The sequence below is a fragment of the Gopherus flavomarginatus genome, chromosome 2, assembly GCF_025201925.1.
Source record: "Gopherus flavomarginatus isolate rGopFla2 chromosome 2, rGopFla2.mat.asm, whole genome shotgun sequence".
Lineage (NCBI taxonomy): Eukaryota > Metazoa > Chordata > Testudines > Testudinidae > Gopherus > Gopherus flavomarginatus.
Genome location: NC_066618.1, coordinates 149,563,336 through 149,585,015, shown reverse-complemented (window position 1 = coordinate 149,585,015; position 21,680 = coordinate 149,563,336).

Below are 21,680 nucleotides of genomic sequence, written 5' to 3'. Positions count from 1 at the left end.
TAGAGAAATTTCTATAAAAATCTACTTCCATAAAATTTAACAGGACCTAAATCAGTAGAAGTTCTCCACAGACAAAGAGCCAAACTCCTTGATCTAAACTCAATGTGACTCAGACTCACTGTGTAAGATTGGATCCAAACTAGAACCCTGGATCCAAAGTCCTTGGATTTTTAGGAATTCTGGATCACAATATAATAGGCAAAGCCCAGCTCTATTTTGAGTTTGATTATCCTGTTTCTATGCATGTATCATCTTTTGTATCTAAAGTTATGAATATTGACTATGTACCAGTATTTCAAATGTGTTCGCTCCTAGGTTAACACCCACAAGATTGTTTACATCCAGTCTAACCAACACATTGTGGATGGACTATGCAAATTGATGGCCCATTAGAAGATACAATAGGCAATAGAAGAAGTTTGTCCCCACCTGGTGAGCCTTCTTATAGATGGTTTAGCTAAAATATGGATAACGGTTGCTCCTATGAGTCATCAAAGCATGCAAGGGTATGTGACTAGCTCATGCGACCCTCAACTCCATCCTGTGCCTGTAATTTTCCACAAACTAAGACTGAGAGCATTCCCTCCACATGGGAGAAGGTACAAAAGACCCAGGAAGCATCTTCATTTTGCCTCTTTCCTTCTCTGATCTCTGGACTACGGATTTACATTGAAAGGAGCATTCCAATCAATGGACTGAGGACCTTCCAATCTTTTCGAAGTTACCAGAGACTTTACAAGGCAGCAGACTGCAACATCACTGTCTGCTACAAACCCAATCCAAGAACTTTGCAATGATTGTATGTATTAGATTTCCTTAACCATTTTAACTCTCTCCTTTTTCTTTTCTCTTATAAACAAACTTTTTGATATTAGATACTAAAGGATTGGCACCGGTGTAATTATTGGGTAAGATCTCAGTTATATATTGGCCTAGCTGTGTGGCTGATCTTTTGAGATCAGAAGAACTTTTTGTTTGATGAAACTGGGTTTCAATAACCGTTCATAAAGTCTAGTGTCTGAGTGTTGAAACAGGAGCTGGGATTCTTAAAGAGACTGCAGTTTGGACTTCTTGTTAACCAGTATGGTGAGACAGAAGTTTACTTTTCTTTCTGGCTTGCTGGTATCTAATAATAGAATAACCACCAGTTTGGGGTGAGTCTGTCCTATTTCTCAGTAGTTCATCCAGAATTTGGCATCCTCAGCCGTGACTCACTGAGGCACACTGACAAATGGGAATTTTGAGCTCTTTTAAAAAATTGCTTTAACAATGTTGCATTTAAGCGCCTCACTCCCTTTTTCATGAATAAACACTTATACCTATCTTGGCTGGCCAATACCACCATGCTGTTCCTGTTGGCTTGAATGCAAACTGCACTTAGATGGGTGTTTAGTCCCTAGGTCTTGATCTTACAAAGTGCTGGGCACCTGGCGCATATCCAGTTAAGGCTTTAAGCACATGCATATCCTCTTGACTTCAGTGGAAACAGAACTGAAATCCCTTTTCCTGCTGATGTCACTATTGCTGTAATATTTCTTTGCCTCCTTAAGAAAAACAAATCATGATCGGAATGAGAACTCAGCATAAGTCATTTCAGAGGTGTCTCTCTTTTTCAGCTGCTCTGTAGGATTTTGAATTTGCAAAACCTTCCTGCTAGGTCTGAGGCTCAAATTTCAACTCTCTTTATATATTCACTCTTCAAAGTGAGCCTAATATGCAGGCTTACTGTGAAGAGTAAGCCTATTGGGAGGAGAGCAAACTGCTGATGAGCTTTAAACCACAGTGCTTGGCGGTGCTAAACCAGCCAGAGTACAGTTTACTGCAACTCTATTAACAAACATGACACTATGCTTTTCTTAATCAATCTATTTTTTCATCTCTTTCTTCTCTCCCTCCTTCCTCTCCCACTCAGCTGCACCCATTTATTCTCTGCCACTATTTCTCTGCTTGTGGAGGGTGCCTTATACTTAGGGAGAGATATTAAATAAAGTCAGCAAGACACTAACTTTGTGCCCACATGAATATGGAACTTTCTCATGAAATTTAATTAATGGTTTGAATTATTGATTTCTTGCTTGGCTAAACTAATTTCTCCACAATCACTGGTAAAACTAATACTTTATAATTAGAGGATGAGATACGTAATGGAGATTGGTCTCATCAAATAATCATGCTGCTCAGTTTGAAAGATATTAAAGTAATGTGTTTCCCACCTAACGGGTGACAAAGAGATCATTTAGAATAATACATTTCTCATTTGCAGTTGTTCCATTATGTGAATAATTACTTCCAGAATCTCCCCATGCACACGAAATGAACAACAGCTTTCTTTCCACGTAATCAAACAATGTATAGATAATCTTAAACTGAAGCTCCAACAGCAAGCTTTATAAAGCATCTTATTCTGAAGCTTTCGTTTCTAATTGAGAGGTCACTATTTTTCCTGTTCCCCCACATTAAGTCTTATCTGAAAAGTAACTTCTTTCCTCCTGTTGTTGTTATTGCAGATTTACACTCCTATGCTGGTTTCTTGACCCACTGTCTCATCCTGATTTAGTGTCAGATCAAGGTACAGCCCTCAGACGAAAATAAAGCAACAGGAGATACGTTTCTGCCAGGTCTACCATGTGACCCCCATTCTGACTGGTGCATCTCAGCACTGCCATAAACCAGATAAATGAAATTGATAACGATAAAGGGTCTGCCTTAATCTATATCCTTTTATTTGTAGTCATAAACTAAATCCTGCCTTCATATACAACCTCACAAACCCACTAACATCAGCAAGGTTGCATAGGTGTAAACTGAGATTTGGCTTATAGCTACAGTACATGCCTGAAGCATGGTTTATGACAGACATTCCCTGACATCCAGTATCCTACATGAATTTAATTGATTCAAATGATAAAATCCTGGCTCCATTGAAGTCATTGGCAAAACTCCCATTGACTTCAGTGGAGACAGGGTATCATGCACAGATTTCAAAGCCAGGAGAACCATTTGAGTATGTTTTCTGCCATCCTGCATAACACAGACTTGTAGAATTTGACTGAGTAATTCTTGTATCAAGCCCATAAATGGAGATTTAACTATGGCATATCTTTCAGAAAGGCACTTGGACCTAAAGACATCAAGTGATGGAGAGCCCACCACTTTGCTTGGTAAATTGGAGAGCTGGTTAAAAAGTGGTAACAAAAAAGTGGCGATTAAAAAAAAATGAAATAATTTTCATTCCACATAGTAGGTTTAAAAAAGGAACAGTCTTCACTTATTCACATTTCATTAATTTATGTCTATTTATTTATTCTTTCATACAGCTCTTTGGTTTTCATTTCTCCCCTTTTCCATTTTACCACTGGAAAGCGGGATGAGAGGAGAAAAGAAAAAAAACAAAAATAATAAAAAATATTCTTAATTATTGATAAAAACACACATTTTCAAAGAGAAAAATATTGTTCAAAAAAATTTCAGCCAGCTCTACTAAGCTGTTCCAATAGTTAATTGGACTGTTAACAATTAGAAAGTTCTTTCCAGTTTTATTTTGTCTAGCTTTGTCTGAGTTTAATCAGAATCTGGTAACAAAGTCATGTTCTAGGACAGTGAGTCAAATCCTGCTCACCATACTCGTATGAGTCACTGCATCAGGACTATTCCTAAGTGAAGAAGGTGAAGAAGATTTTGCATAAAAAATTAAAATACACTCAATATGTTTAACCAACTGCGGCAGCCTTTAGAAGAACAGTGTTATCATCATGGATAGCCATGTGCTGAATTTGAATTCAATAGTGACTTGAATAAGATTACTCTTGGGAAATCTATGACTTTTTGACCTAATAAAGCAGGTCAAAAATGTGATCATCCAATTGTAATAGTCATATGCAGCTATATTAATAGATATGCAGTATAATTAGACAAAGCACTATAGTAAATCAAATTACAGTACTATATTTTTCAATTTTTTACCCTTCCAAAAGCAGACATTACATTTATAATTAAAAATCTGGAGATAGCTAATGAGAAGAAGTGAATTATCTTTGATAAATTTACCACTAGATTAAGTATTAAGTTTTTGATAACACGAGCTCATTGCTTTCCTTTTTTAATTAGCATCACCACAGACAGCTTGGCTGCATTAGGTTTGCCATATTATGCACTCTAATACTACGGTGATGGGTGGCAGCGTAAAACCCTAAGATAAAGTAGGTTTTATCATGTCTTCTATAGTCAATTGGAGGTTCGTTCAACACACATTAGAATTAATGGGAGTCTCCAATGACTTCAATAAGCATTGGATCTGACTCCATAGTAGTGACAAATATGGATGGTGTTCTACTATGAGGGAGAATCTCAGATTCATTCCTGAATTTTGGCAGCCATTTCTGTACAATTTTTATCAAACTTCTCCCGTTCGAAAACCTTCATTCCCAATATTTGGGTCTGGCGGTAGGGACGACAGTCAAGAGATTTACCACTTTGTAGTTCAGACACAAGGTCAATGTGTTCAGCTGAAAGTTTGCCTCATACTTGGGACAGAAAATTTGTGATTAAAGAGTTTTATTGTTTTTAAAAACCAATTACATGTAAATTTACCGACTAAAAAATGTTGGGGTCAGGGACTGGATAGGAAAGTAAGGAGGAGACAGAAAGGAAAAGAGATGCAGTAAGTAAATGGCTAACTAGGTATTACATAGTTGTGACTTGATTCTGATCTCAATTACATAGGTATAAACTAAGGGCAACTCCAATGAAGTAAAAGTTAATTAATTGTGTTTGTGATGGTCTGCATCTCCATGTTCACCCATTTTACAGAATTATGATACATTTTGAACAAATGAGGTATCATTTGCCCTGTAAGGTATCATTTGAAAACTCATAATTTGTTTACCATGACTGTCCTGGTAAAATATCTGTGGCAACATTGTACGTAAAATTATAAGATTCTACTTTATGGTATTACTAAGGCATGTTCTATCTCTGGGGAGAGGCTGAAAACCAGTTCCTCAGAGACAAAAGGCTAGCTGATGCCTCAGCCAGGTGTTGGCGTAATCAAATTAATCCTCACCTGAGTAAGTGGTGAGGATGATGGTAAGAAGGTATAGATGAAAAATCTACATTTTGACAGCTTGGGGTTCCTATCCACACAGACCTTCAGTCTCCTGAACCTCAGTTGGAGATAATTCTCAAAGAAGAGAAAGAATTATAAGAAGGGAGAGTAAGACCCAAATTATTTCCTCGCTTTCTCTCATGCCCACGGCATCCACAAAACTTGAAGAACAAAGCAAGTGGCATTGGATTGGGGGAGGTATCCTGGCTGAAAGAAGTTCAGCTAGTAAGGCTGCTGAAATATGTGGTGAGAGAGACCTTTGCTTTGAATTCTCTCTAGGTTGAGAAGTAAGGCAGTAGTTGCATTTTACTTTCATTTTTCTTTTAATCAGTTCTGAGTTTTATGCCTCATTACTTAGGTTATATCTACACTACACAGCTTTTGGTGACATGGCTGTATCACTTCAGCAGTGCTACTAAAAGGCGTGCAGAGTAGCCTCTGTTTGTCAGCTCTCCTGCCGAAAACAAAACTTCAACCCTCAACAAGCAGCATTTGTGTTGTTGGCAGGAGAGCGCTCCTGCCGACAATGCACTGTTCACACTGGCAGTCGTCATGGCAAAACTTTTGTCTTTCAGGAGAAAGGGGTTAACACCTCTGAGAGACAAAAGTTTTGTTGTTCAATTGCCAGTGTAGACATGGATATAAGGCTATTCTTTTGTAGGTAATATGTTTGTTTTATGGTTTTATTTAAACCAATGTGTTTGAATTGATATGTTTGGGAAACCCCACTTGGCATAAAAGGATTTGTGAATATCATTTTCTGTTAATAAAATGATGGACTTTATATGAGCCTGAATTGTCCAAGAGAGATCTGGGCAGTACAAGATGCACATGTCTGGGGAAAGTCTGGGACTGGGAGTTTGCTGCTGTTTTTCCACAGTGTAATTGAAGAGTGGCTGGCTATAACACTTATACAATATAAATTGGGAGTAATTTACATGCTGGAGGCTGTGTGTGAGCAGACCAGGACTGGTAGCTCTCACAGCAAAGCAGGGTAAGAGGCACCCCAGGTTGGAGATTTCAGGGGACACAGCTGTTCATAAGTCCAGATTGCACCCTGAGTATATCACAGTGTTAAACTAATATGAGACCTAAAGCAGACCCTTAATATTATATTTAGCCTGTTTCATTCATTAAAGGTACTATATTCTAGCTACCTGACACAGATGTCAGCTTCAGCCTCTGTCTTTTCCTTCTCCTACTCCCATCTCTGTTCTTTCTTTGCGATGCCTCCATCTATGGACTGAGCTCTCAGACCTGGTTCACTAATCTTGAGCCAGCAAAGCGCTTAAGCACATGCTCAACTTTAAGCACATAAGTATTCCAATTGAACTGGGGCATGAATTTCAGTTCACTAAGTGCCTGGCACAGTGCTTCAGCTCCCACTCACATTTTGGACTCTCAGTTGCTGTTTCAATGTGTTTGCTGTCAGATGGCATTGTAAAACAATTACAGGAAAGTTATGTACACATATTGTGATCAAAAGTGCTTTGGATTCATTTATATATTGTAAACAAAATGCATAACATGCTGCACATTGTCAGCTATAAAGTGACCCACCTTAGAGAGAACAAATATATTTCTCCCCACTAGCCACTTAAGCAAAAGCCTAAGAAAACAGATAAACTTTACTCTCTACCTTGTCAGTCAATATAGCTTGGCTCTGGCCAACCTAAAGGAGAAGCAAATTCCAGAGCTACCACTAGTCTCAGGGTACCAGATCCTTAGGATTTATTAAATAGCTACTTTGACTTCAAAGGAGAAGAATTGATGTAGACCAGCTGAAGATCTAGCACCAGATCTTCAGCACTAGGAACTGTTATCAAGAGTGTTCCAACTGATCTCAGACATCACAACATTGAATAGGAAGGGTGCTCATCTACCAGGCACAGAGGACTGAAACCCATTTAATTATTTATATATCAAAATCAAAACCAACCAATAACTTCCATAGACCTCAGAGGACAGGTTTAATGTACTTCCTACAGCTGGTTCTACTAGGTCAGCAGGTAGCTTGGATCTTCACTAGCTATAGCTTTTGGGGTGGGGGAAAGAGTTACCCAAGGTAGAGTGCATTGTAATAGTTCAGTCTTGAGGTCACAAACAGTAGGGATAACTGGTGAAGTCAGAAAATATTGGTCCTGCTTACGCTGAAAGCTGATTTTTGTCCATTGCTATTTCAAAGTGATAGTCTGGTAAATAAAGGTACAGGCTATTCTTTAAATGCTGTCAAAACATTCAAGGTTGATTATTTTATATAAACAAAATCCTCCAAGGAATCCAAATGCACATAATGTTTTCAGTTACTATCTGCATTATATCTGCCATGGGTATCAAGTACACCTATATAATGTCATGTTACTAGCAAAATCCCTGGCTGCCAATATTTGAAGGAGTAAGCTGCACCCCACCAGAGTATAAAAGTGGGCTACCCCCACACATTGCTGTGACTCTGTAACACCCCTTACTAGAGATTTTCCTAAATATTACAATTTCTCTCTAAAAAGCCAGCCATTAGCTCAAAAGAATGAGTAGCAGAAATTATAATGTTCTGTACAGAGCATGATTTACCAAGTGAGGTGGTGTTACATAGAAAAGAAAGAAGCACCAGAATTGATATTATTTGTGATAGTTACTCTACCTAGAGTAAAAATCTACTGAGGCCAGAGGAGATGGTTTGTTTGTTTATTTGTTTGTTTGCTACACATTTTAAAGTAAAATGGATCAATGGTTCTAGAGTTAGAGGAAAGCAAATACGTTTTACTGGTTGAAAGCTTAAGGAGTGTCTATCATTTTAAAGCAATATATGAATCCAAATCAGCTTAGTTTCAAGTTTTGAAACTAGAATATCTGTATCTGATGTATATGTAAATTAAGGTGCCTTTGCAGTGACAGAGTGATATAAAGACGCCTGAGTGTAAATGAGAATAAAAGAGATGTCTTCTCAAGAAAGGGTCTAATGGCTTTTGTTGTTTTTTGTTTGCTTGGTTCTGTTTTATTTTTAAGAGATGCTGAGTGAAACATACTCTCCACAAACACAGCACACTAAATTGCCAAACATTGTTTCTGACATGACAACATTTTTTTTGCCAAATGGAAACAATGTTATGATTATTTGAGAATGATGGAAAAAAAATAATGCAACAGTTTCATGTTTTCTAATAGGAGGGTTAAACATTGACTTCTAAGGTGTTGCATGAAAGTGTCTGAGGGCAAAATTTGGCCTAATTCAGAAAGATTCATTAATTACCACAAAATCAGGTATTTGCAAGAAATATATTCGAATAAAGTTAATGCTTATGTAGGTATGATACACATTGCACTGGTGACTGAACTTCTGTTTATCCATTTCATTCTTGTGACATGATGACCTTTCCTAATATGATGGAAAATAGAAGTCCACCATTCTTTTAATGTCATTGCCTCAGTTACTTCAGAGCTGTCTGATGCACTGCAAAACATAATAGGCATGGAGGCAGATCACACATCATATTGTGTGCAGAACTGAAATGATTTTAAGGGATCAATTTTGCCACCCAACTCTTAGTAGTAGTATTTGTTATTTGTATTATTATCGCACCTAAGCGTCTAACTCATGGACCTGGTGAGTAGCTTACTTTGCAAGTAGTCCCAATGGGATCAAATGAATAAGGCTGAAAGCATCAAGCCCTGCATTATATTTCTGCCTGACAGTAATGGCTATAAACATACATGTCATTGTTTAGGAATGGAGGGCACAATTATACCCTTGTGCAGTTCATACATGGTACTAAAAAAAAAAAGTCATCTGTTTTCATGATTTTATATTTTTGTCCATTTTTTCCTTTGCAACTTCTTGCCCAGCAGTTCACAAATTAATTCCCACTTTAATTCCCAACCAGACCAGGCTTTGGCATTGTTATGTTAAAAATCAGATCATGTCAAGCTGAAGATCTGACAGTTACTGACTCTGTGAAAGTTTTCATTCAAAATAATTTAATATCAACTAGCAGGTATCCTGTCTGGCTGTTGGCAGGTTTTTAACTGACTGCTTGATTATATACATTCTTTACTTTTTAACTAGCAGATATCTAATTGTTGCTGTTGCACACAGTCAATACATGTCTTGCTGCTGACACTGATATGACAATCAGAGTAGTACTGCAGTTCTCTTATTATGTAAATCACATACAATAATAAAAAGTAGATATTGCTGATAGACTTTCTGGAAATTGTCTGACAAACTTTTTTCTGAGTACAACGTGCTATTCTATTGTATATTAATATGGAATAGCTGGACAGCCATAGATCCAACCTCCCTGCTGGCAAAAGGACTAGAAACATCTGTTTCCATTGGGAGGTGGTGGCCTCTCCAGGATGGCTAAAGGAAGCTGCTTACAGGCACCAAACCATTCATGCTAGGCAGATGCATATACACTAATTAAGTTTTCTAAGGAGAAGGGGTTCTATAGATGTGTTCATCCTGCAAGGTTTTGTTGCTGACTTTTGTTGACTTGCAGGGCTTTCTTTTGATTTCTGAATTTTATCTAGGATAGTTATTACCTTTAATAGCACCCAAAAAGTAGGAGACTTCAAAAAATCCTTGGCAGATGCATAGCTGTTTGAAATTCTAATTTCAAATAAGGTTTCAATGCTATGCAGGAAGGATTTCTAGGGAACAGTTTATCCAGGGTATATGATCAGTTTTCTACCCCCTCTCTAATCAATTTGGAACCTGATGATATCTTCCTGAAAATTATTCTGCCTGTAGGCTACTCTGCAGAAACCCAGTTGGATCCCTAGGACTTTAGCATATGGTTGAGGTTGTTAAACTGGAAACATCATCTGAGGAAAATACTTTATTATGCAGAAATTTAGAGATCACAGAAAATCAAATGAAAGCTAAATAAATATGGATTCTCATGGTTAAAGAGTGAACTGAGGGATCAGAACCTATGAAAGGACTTGCTATAATTGTCAGTAAATTGAATTTATTTTTTTGACCCTTGGCTACATATTCAAAAAAGTACATAGAATCGCTTGTGCTCTCTATCCTTTCTCCCTCACGCACTCATACTGGGAAAAAATGGAGGTCAACAAAACAACATCTCTCCCCAACACAAGAGTTTGGGGAGGGTTGGTGGCGCCATTGCTGACTTTTTGTTTGTTTGTTTGCATTGTGAGGTTTCCCTGTGGGGCTCCGATTTGTGGGGTATGCACAGGAGATAGGGACATAGGAATTGCCGTACTGGATCAGACCCAAGGTCTGTGTAGCCCAATATTCTGCCTCGACCATAGTTAGAATCAGATGCTTCAACAGAAGATATAAGGCTACCGTAGTAGGTAGATATAAGATCTACCCCCTATTTTAGGTCTCATCCATTTCTAATAGTAAGAGATTGTTTTATGGCTTGAAACGTAGTTTAATATCCCTTCCAAAATGTTTATAATTAATTATAACTCTGGATGTTCTGGATGTTCATATAAGCAGCAAGATTAAATAAGGATTGGATTCATCTTTGGCCTCAATGAACTCCTGTGGAAAGAGTTCTGCAACCAAATTATACATTGGGTGAAAAAGTATTTCATAGACTCACAGTCTTTAACGCCAAAAGGGATCATCTTGTTCATCTAGTCTGACCTTTTGCACATTGCAAGCCACAGAAACTCACACTTCTGTAATAGACTTAACCTCTGGCTGAGTTACTGAAGTCCTCAAATCATGATTTAAAGACTTCAAGTTATAGGAAGTCCACCATTTACCCTAGTTTAAACTTGCAAGTGATCATGCTGCAAAAGAAGGCAAAAAACAAAACAAAACAAAAACAAAACCACAGAGTCTCTGCCAATCTGACCTGGTGGAAAATTCCTGCCTGATCCCAACTATGGTGATGAGTTCTAGCTGAGCATGTTGGTAAGACCCACCATTCAGACACCTAGGAAAGAATTCTCTGGAGTAACTCAGAGGCTTCTATACTTAGTGTTCCATCTCTGGCCATTGAGAGTATCTGCTACTAGCAGTTGCAGATGGGTCACACTGTAGGCAATAATACCACCCCCCACGTAAACTTCTCAAGCTCAAGTCTGACTTATCAAACCTGCCCTTTTCCTGGTGTTGAGTTTGCCATCTTTTAATTTCATTGAATATCCCCTTGATATTGTGTTACAAGACAGGAAGAACAGAAGGTTCCTGATCTACCTTCTCAATACCATTTATTACTTGAAGTTTCCTATGTGTGTTGTGCAACCTAACATATCCTTCCAGGAAAACCCAAGCAGATAAAAAGAGCTCCAGAAGGACTTTCAGAAATAAACTGTTAATAAATTTATCAACAATGATCCCATAACCCACAAAAAGTATTGTGCTCTTTTCTGAGGGTGCACCAGGTCTTACTCTGTCTGAACTGCCACCCATCCCTAACCTTAACTCCTCTGGTTAACACTTCAGATTTTCTTTTTTTTTTCCTATTTCCCTATATTGCACTGTATTGAAGATGTATATGTATAGTATATTCTGTAAAGAGGACTAGCAAGAGGAGAAAGAGAGATTTACACAAGTTTTACATTACTGACTTCAATAGTTGCTCCTTATTTACTCTCATTAAATAAAAGGAAAATCAAAGCTTGTTATAGTTAATGTGCCCTCTTTACCCGTTCTGTTTTTGTCCCCATAACATAATTTTCCTTTCTCCTCTTTCCTATGATTTTGAAAAATATCATGTATATATTTACAGTAACTCGCAGTCTGCACAGTCTCAACTCTAATGTATCCCCTTGCCTTTTGCATTTCTCATCCTCTCGCTTAACGTTTAAGGAAGAAAATAATTTCTACTGTCAACATTGCCATCTATCCAAAATGTCTGCACACTGAAGAGACCAATCATGTCAAGAAAGACTATAATTAAAAAAAAAAAGATGGGAAGGGGGAAAATGGATTTTTGCCTGTTTAGGTAGTATTGTAACATTATGTTCTCTTTAGTTTTCTAGATAATGTAACTACTTCTATAATTCCATAGGCAGCAATTTGGTCTCACAGTGTTCAAGGGTTTTTTAACAGTATTTTATTTCTTTTTTGGAGGTTGATGCCTTTTTCTTCTTTTTCTCTTAATCTTTTGGGGGAGATTGTGGCTGGTATTAGTTCGGTTTTAGCTTTAGCATTTTGTGTGAGTTTAATCAGAAGTTTTACTATAACACTGCCTACAGTGATGAATCATACTTTGGGATGAATGGGAAAAGGGCACTGGGAAATATCTGTACACTTGATTTGTACAACAGAATTCAATCATTTGCTTTCGATAAAAATGTGTTTTAAAAGGCCAATTTCAATTTTGCTTATTAAATTGAAGATTTCTCAGGCTTGATGTTCCACTATATAAAAGTTTGCCTCAAGAGTGGAGATGAAGGGCCTCAAGTTGCCGGTTGTAGTCCTAGATCTGGAGCTTCCCAGCTTTGGCATAAGTTAGAAGTGCTCCTGTCTGGCTTTAACTTATACCACTATTATATGGTCCTGCAGGGACCTCCTACCAACACTGGAGGGGTAAGTGTAGCTATTTCATTCGTTATGCCAATGGAAGGTTCCACTATGTCAGGAGAATTCGCTGTGGACCCTCTCTGGGTGATTTTGTACACCACACAACGTGGCCTTAGTGGACAGGAAAATCCAACACATTTTATTTAGATTTTACATAGTTACACATACTACTTTAGTTATTTGTCAATAGAAAATAGAGCTTGTGAAAGGGTCTGGCACTTAGAAAATGAAGTCCCTTATTTATCTTCATTTCATGTAACTTACTAAGGAATAAAGGCTACAAATATGTATTTAGCAGCAGAGTTAGTAATGCTGAAACTCTGATGACATATTTTACTTTTTTTTTTAAGTCCATGTAAATATAGAGCACTCAGACACACAAAAAATACATCAAGGTAAAATTGACAAAGCACATTTTAAAAAAGTTAGTGAACGGTGGTTTGAAATTGTTATTGATAATATGGCACTACATGATCTCCAGCTCAGATCTGTTTATTATTGACTTGTCATGAGGTAGAAGAATATTAGTTTGTTAGTAACACAGAACGTCTGATTGAGCTCATCAAGTCCTGAGCCATTTAGCATCTATGCACCTCATATTTTTTATATCCTAATATCAAACACATTGACACAAAATAGGGTTTTTAAAAGTGAACTGAAAGCCGATCTGTTTGATTGAGCTTTTAATTAAATGGAAGTTAATTTGACAAGTATTGTGCAGCACAGTGGGATGCTTGTACGTTGGCAGTTATGTAACGGTGATTTGCTTTGTATATTGGATTTTTATTGAAAAAGCCTTGTTATTCATTCCTATTGATGAATCAGTGTGGACAGCAAGAAACTGAACAAAGATCCAAGGTAGCAAAACCAGTTTATTGGCACTGCCAGTAAAAAGTGGCAGTGGCTTTTCATCTTTTATTTACATTTGAACTTGTAACGTTTGTATCCTTTTTTAATGTGCACATAAAATGGCTACTTGTAAGTCATTTCTTTAAAAAAAAAAACCCTTTGAGCATTTGATGACTCTTGTGACTATAGATTTAAAGAGATAATGATCATTACTTTAAGCACAAATTTAACAGTTGTATTGCTCTAGTCAGGCCCCCAGGCAGGACGTGCTTAAGTCCATCCATATTCAAGAAAGCACTTGAGCACCTTTTAACTTTAACCAGTCTTTGTCTCATTCACGTCAATGGGATCTAAGCGTAAGTCTCTACTCTTACTTTCCTGAACTGAGGCCTTACACCTCCAAGAATTTATATTTATAATTATTGGCACAGGATGTGGAAGGACATACAGCATTGTGTCATTCTCCCATCTCGTTTGCTCAAGGAAAAATCCTAAGAATCTAAAGCTTGATAATTTTCTCAGAATACGTTGTACACTTACTGAATATTAAAAATAAATCACAATTAAAATACTTGTCCCCCTGGAGAACACACATTTACCAACTTCTAAGTTAGCTAAATTAGCTCACTAAGATGTCTTATTCCAGTTTTGGTTTGTGGACAGCAAAGGCAGGACTAGCAATTGTATGGAGCAGTCCCATAGAAAGCAAGAAAATGAATGTTTCTACAGAGATTAGATTTTGACTGGCCCTTGTGCAGAGATACAATTTTCCTTCCTTGGTGCTCACTATGTAAAGATCAGGGAGTGCAAGGACTACGCTTTCCAGGGCAAGCAGGAAGTGGAGCTATGGTGTCTCCACCCTGGGTCTAGGGAAGAGAACAGTCTGCTAAAGAGAATGCAGCTGTGCATCACGCAATAGCTTCCTCCTCCCCCATGCAACAGGAAATCGGGGCAGGGATCGTGCCTCTGTTAAACTCAGTCCCTCTCAAAGCTCTTCCTATCTGGCAACAGTCCAGCCCACAGAATTTTACAGAAAACTATAAACTAGAACTACAAAAATATGGAACCACAATTTTGAGGGAAAAATATGAAATTCTGAAGTTATTTTCATTTTGCATGGTTTGAATTGGGTCTGTGTTTTATTTGCTTTCAGATGTATTTTTAAATCAAATTAATTATCAAAGTTTCCAAAAAAATAGGTCTTTTCCATAAATGATGTTGCAATGTCAATTATAGCATGTAATGACATTTTTAAGGAAAACATCTTTTCTGAAACTGGGTTTCCAACACCCTCCTAGCTCACAAGAAATTAGGATTTTTTTCTTTTTACTCCTTTTTGGTTTAAATTCATTTGTTTAAGATATAAAGGAGTTGGGCCTTGATTTTGTAAACACGTATTTATGTTTATGAATGGAGTAATCCCACTGAGTTCAATGGGACTAGATGCATGTCTAAGTGATTTCAGAATTGAGGCCTTTAGTGGAAAAATGTTATTTGCAGAATAATGTACTAATCTGGTCCTTCTATTCTCGGAGTGAGACTTGTGTTCATATTCTTGGCATTAAGTCAAATTTGTTCAAGGTGGGCATTGGACTCTGCCAAGGGTGTGACTTGTCCCCACTCCTGTTCATGATGTTTATGGACAGGATATCCAGGCACAGCCAAGCGGTGGAATCCATCCAATATGGGGACTCTGAGGTGGCATCTCTGCTGTTTGCAGATGATGTCCTATTTGCTTCTTCAGACTGCAATCTCTGATGCAAACCTGAATGCTTTACTACTGAGTGTGAAGCAGCTGGGATGAGAATCAGCTGCTCCAAATCAGAGCTCATGGTCCTCTCCTGGAAGAAAGTGGACTGCTGTCTCCAGGTGATGGGGGAGCACCTGCCATTAGTGGAAGAGTTTAAGTATTTAGAGGTCTCGTTCATGAGTGATGGCAAGTGGGAGTGGTAGATCAACTGGTGGATTGGAGCAGCAGCGGCAGTGATGCAGGTGCTGATGCTGGTGAAGAGGAAGCTGATTTCTCAGATGAAGTTCTCAGATTGCTCTGTATCCGCATCCACCCCTATAGTCATGAACTTTGGGTAATGACCAAAAGAAAGAGATCGTAAGACCATAAGAATGGCTGTACTGGGTCAGACCAATGGTCCATCTAGCCCAGTATCCTGTCTACCGACAGTGGCCAATGCTAGGTGCCCCAGAGGGAGTGAACCAAATAGGTAGTGATCAAGTGATCTCTCTCCTGCCATCCATCTCCAACCTCTAACAAACAGAGGCTAGGGACACCATTCCTTATGCATCCTGGCTAATAGACATTAATGGACTTAACTTCCATGAATTTATCTAGTACTCTTTTAAACACTGTTATAGTCCTAGCCTTCACAACCTCCTCAGGCAAGGAGTTCCACAAGTTGACTGTGTGCTGTGTGAAGAAGAACTTCCTTTTATCTGTTTTAAACCCATTGCCCATTAATTTCATTTGGTGGCCTCTAGTTCTTACATTATGGGAACAAGTAAATAACTTTTCCTTATTCACTTTCTCCACATCACTCATGATTTTATATACCTCTATCATATCCCTCCTTAGTCTCCTTTTTTCCAAGCTGAAAAGTCCTAGCCTCTTTAATCTCTCCTCATATGGGACCCATTCAAACTCCTAATCATTTTAGTTGCCCTTCTCTGAACCTTTTCAAATGCCAGTATATCTTTTTTTGAGATGAGGAGACCACATCTGTATGCATTCTTCAAGATGTGGGCATACCATGGATTTATATACGGGCAATAAGATTTTCTCGGGCTTATTCTCAACCCCCTTTTTAATAATTCCTAACATCCTGTTTGCTTTTTTGACTGCCATTGCACACTGCGTGGATGTCTTCAGAGAACTATCCATGATGACTCCAAGACCTTTTTCCTGATTAGTTGTAGCTAAATTAGCCCCCATCATATTGTATGTATAGTTTAGGGTTATTTTTCCCAATGTCCATTACTTTACATTTATCCACATTGAATTTGATTTCTTATTTGTTGCCCAGTCACTTCGGTCTTAACTATCTTGAGCAGTTTAGTATCATCTGCAAACTTTGCCACCTCACTTTTTACCCCTTTCTCCAGATCATTTATGAATAAGTTGAATAGGATTAGTCCTAGGACTGACTCTTTGGGAACATCACTAGTTACCCCTCTCCATTCTGAAAATTTACCATTTATTCCTACCCTTTGTTCCCTGTCTTTTACCAGTCTCAATCCATGAAATGATCTTGCCTCTTATCCCATGACAACTTAGTTTATGTAAGAGCCTTTCATGAGGGACCTTGTCAAAGGCTTTCTGGAAATCTAAGTACACTATGTCCACTGGATCCCCCTTGTCCACATGTTTGTTGACCCCTTCAAAGCACTCTAATAGATTAGTAAAACATGATTTCCCTTCACAGAAACCATGTTGAATTTTGCCCAACAATTTATATTCTTCCATGTGTCTGACAATTTTATTTTTTACTATTGTTTCAAGTAATTTTCCTGGTATTGACGTTAGACTTAATTGACTGTAATTGCTGGGATCACCTCTAGAGCCCTTTTTAAATATTGGCATTACATTAGCTATCTTCTAGCTATCTTGTACTGTGAATACAAGCAGTGGAAATGAAGTTTCTCCACAGGGTGGCTGGGTTTACTCTCCAAGGTGGTGAGGAGCTTGGCTATATAGGAGGGACTTGGCATAGAGCCACTACTCCTCTGAATCAATAGGAGCCAGTTGAAGTGAACCTGATAAGGATGCTCCCTGAGTTGGAACTTTACTGGGAATGTCCCACTGGGCGGAGGCCCCGAGGCTAATCCAGGACATGCTGGAGGTATTATATCTCCTGACTGGCCTGGAAACATTGGTGAATCCCCCAGTAGGAGCTGGAACCTGTTGTGGAGAAAAGGTCTACTTTCTCTGCCACCACAATCCTCACCAGGAATAGCTGCATAAAGGAAAAAGAAGAAGACAATGACTAAGGCCTTGTCTACACTACAAAATTAAATTGAGTGGACATACAGCCACTGCAGTAGTTACTGCAGTGGTTCATGTCCACACTATACCCTCTCTGTTGGTGGGAGTTTAGTATAGCCTGCCCCACGTGGGGCTGACAGCGACAAGGCAATGTAAATAACACAGTGTCTACACATACACTATGTTGCCCTCACTGCATCGACCTAAGTGCTACACCTCTTGTGGAAGTGGACCTATTAGGTAGGGGTAGTGGTCAACTAATATTGATGGAAGCAGCACTGTAGCGTGGTACTACACTACAGAATTAGTACTAAGACTAAGCTCCAAATCCTGCAACTGCTTCTGAGAGTCCAGACCCCCCCAAATCTGACCAGAGTCACTTGCAGTATCAGGACCTAAGAAATTACTATAGTTGCAAAATGGTATTATAGCAATAACTGCTCATATTATAGCAATAACCAAAAAATATTCATTGCAGTTATGAGGTACACAATTTCAGACACCAAATTACTCCTCAAATGAAGGGAGAGCCCTATGGATACTGTCTCCTTGAAAAATGTCTCTAAATGTCAGAGTCACACTTTTCATCCTGAACCAATTGTCTCTCTTAGAAATGAGTGAAGAAGCACAGATGAGAAAAGGACCACTGTTTCTTAACAAAAGGGAAAGAAAGATTTAGGTTACAAATGTTTCTGAGGTGCTTTGCCCCTCTTAACGTGCTAATATAAAAGCCTAGTCCTACAGCTCATATATGTTGTTTGCCAGATGCATCCAGATAAGAGCTCACTGAACAGCTGGCTACAAGTGCGCAAAAAAATCCCATAGCAGAAAACTGAAAAATGCACAGGATCAAAGAGAATGTAAAAAAAAAAACAGCCCTCATTAAAATGCCTTATGAAAAAGTTATTTGATTTAAAGTAACAGTTTTTGTTTCTATCAGACAGGAGGATGTTGTTTTTTAATTTTAAGTGGCTAATTAAATACAAAGTTTTGTTGTTGTTATTGTTGTTTTCCATTTAGCTATAAAGGTGTTTCCCCTCTACCCCCAAGAATGGACAGATGGCATTTATGGTAAGTTTCATTTGCAGATGTCTCTTTGGCATGACTGATGAAAGAACAGAGTTGTGAGAGTCATATTTGGATGTTCCTTTCAGTTTTAGCCACTGGAATATCAGGTATTCTTCACCGAATGGCTGCAAGATACTGATCAAACTCAGTTTATTTAAGAACCTCAAGTTTCACTTACTTTGAAGTTGGAAAAGTGAAACATTTGTTTCTTATGGAGCTGCAGTACAATAGATAGAGACTATAAATAACACTTTACAGTATAAAATCTCCTCGTTCTGAAAAGCACAATGTTAATTTCACAGATTCCAAGGCCAGAAGGAAACATGGTGATCATCTAGTCTATCCTCCTATATAGCACAGGCTATAGATAATAATTCCTAAATAATTCCCAAAATAATTCCTGAAGCATATTGTAATAACCTTAGTCCCAGATTTGGACCTTAGCGTCCAAAATATGGGGGTTAGCATGAAAACCTCCAAGCTTAGTTACCTGCTTGGACCTGGTACCTGCTGCCACCACCCAAAAAATTAGAGTGTTTTGGGGCACTCTGGTCCCCCTGAAAAACCTTCCCTGGGGACCCCAAGACCCAAACCCCTTGAGTCTCACAACAAAGGGAAATAATCCTTTTTCCCTTCCCCCCTCCAGGTGCTCCTGGAGAGATACACAGACACAAGCTCTGTGAATCCAAACAGAGTGAATCTCCCTCTCTGTTCCCAATCCTGGAAACAAAAAGTACTTTCCTCTTCACCCAGAGGGAATGCAAAATCAGGCTAGCCACTTCAACACACACAGATCTCCCCTGATTTCTTCCTCCCACCAATTCCCTGGTGAGTACAGACTCAATTTCCCTGAAGTAAAGAAAAACTCCCACAGGTCTTAAAAGAAAGCTTTATATAAAAAGAAAGAAAAATAAGTACAAATGTTCTCTCTGTATTAAGATGATACAACACAGGGTCAATTGCTTAAAAGAATATTGAATAAACAGCCTTATTCCAAAAGAATACAAATCAAAGCACTCCAGCACTTATATTCATGCAAATACCAAAGAAAAGAAACCATATAACTTACTATCTGATCTCTTTGTCCTTACACTTAGAAACAGAAGACTAGAAAGTAGAACTACTTCTCCAAAGCTCAGAGAAAGCAGGCAGCCAGAAAACAAAGACCTTCGACACAAAATTCCCTCCACCCAAAGTTGAAAAAATCCGGTTTCCTGATTGGTCCTCTGGTCAGGTGCTTCAGGTGAAAGAGACATTAACCCTTAGCTATCTGTTTATGACACATATCGTTTAGAAGAACATCCAATCTTGATTTTAAAATTGTCAGTGACAGAGAATACACAGGACCCTTGGTAAATTGTTGCAAGGGTTAATTACTCCCACTGTTAAAAATAAATGTCTTATTTCCAGTCTGAATTTGTCTAACTTCAACTTCCAGTCACTGGATTGTGTTAGACCTTTCTCTGCTAGCTTGAAGAGCCAATTATTAAATATTTGTGTCCCCCCCAGGAGATATTCATAGACTGTAATCAAGTCACCCTCGAACCTTCTCTTCGTTCAACTAAATAGTTTGAGCTCCTTAAGTCTATCGGTATGGGTATGTCTACACAGCAAAGAAAAACCCGTGACTGACCTGTGCAGATGTACCCCAAAAGGTATGTTTTCTAATCCTTCATTCATTCTCAAGGTTCTTCTCTGAACCCTTTCCAATTTATCAATATTTTTCTTCAATTGTGGGCACAGGCTAAACCCCTATCCTGTGTTTATCTGTTAGGAAATAGATCCATAAGCATTCATGATTATTTTCTTTGGGTTCTCATTGACTCAGAAACAGCTATTGCCATGTTTGACATAGAGTGCCACTCCTGCTCTCCTTTTCCCACTTGATCCTTCCTAAACAGCTTATAGATATTGATTTTAACATTACAGTTTGTGACTCATCGCACCAGGTTTCACTAATACCAAGCAGACTGAATTTATATTCAGAAATGAGTAATTTCAATTCCTCTTGATTGTTATCCAGGCTCCTAGTGTGACTATATGGGCAACTCAGGAATTTCTTCTCTTCAGGTCCTTTAGATTCTTGATTAATTTTGTTCTCAACATCTCAATTTTGTGCTGAGTGCTCATATCTTCCCTTCTTTTACCCTCCCCTTTTGCTATTAGTTTAATGTCCTCCTGACTACTCTAGCCAGCCTGTCCTGAAGACATTGGTTCCCCTTCCACCAAGGTAGAGGCCATCCATACTATATGCCCCCACATCCCATAGAATCTGAACCAATGTTCCACAAAAATCAAAACTCTCCACCATATATAAATTTACCTAGTCAGTGGGTCACATTCATAATCGTATGCCTTCCTTTACTTGTAGTACAGGAAGGATCACAGAGAAGATCAATTGGATATTCTTCTTCAATATGCCTTCCCTGAAGTCATTAACTGTCTGAGATATCCTGTGATACAGCATCATTGTGTTGATACGACCCATCACCAATGAATCCTTGCACGTTGACTTCAGAAGCATATGCACAAGTGATGTCTTGTGTCTTGGCTCTGGAAAGGCAGCACATTACGCTATTTGTGTTATTTGCCTATCCCTTATAGAAAGTTCTTTCAATTACTCTGAGTAATGAATCTCCAGCAAAGTTCTTCTGTCTTCCTTGGATAGTGGGGGAACCCTTTGTGGGCAAGCTCGATTTTCTTATTTTTTTGCTTGTTGTTGTTGTTTTTCCTTTATGCTGCTTTTCCTGGTGAGAGTCATGGCGGCAGCATGGAGAGTAGGGAGGACCAGATTCCAGCCCTGCAACAGGTTCCAGCTCCACCTGGGGGATTCCCCAGCATTCCCAGGACAGTTGGGAGAAATAATCCCTGCAGCATGTCCTGGGTCAGTCTCAGGGCCTACATCCAGTGGGACATGCCCGGTATAGTTCCATGGAACCCTCACAGGAGGCATCCTTATCAGATGCCCAAACCACCTCATCTGGCTCCTCTCGATCTGGAGGAGTAGTGGATATACTCTGAGGCCCTCCCTTATAGCCAAGCTCCTCACCCTATCTCAAAGAGTAAGCCCAGCCACCCTGTAGAGAAACCACATTTCTGCTGCTTGTACCCGCAATCTCATCCTTTCAGTTATTGCCCAAATTCATAATCATAGA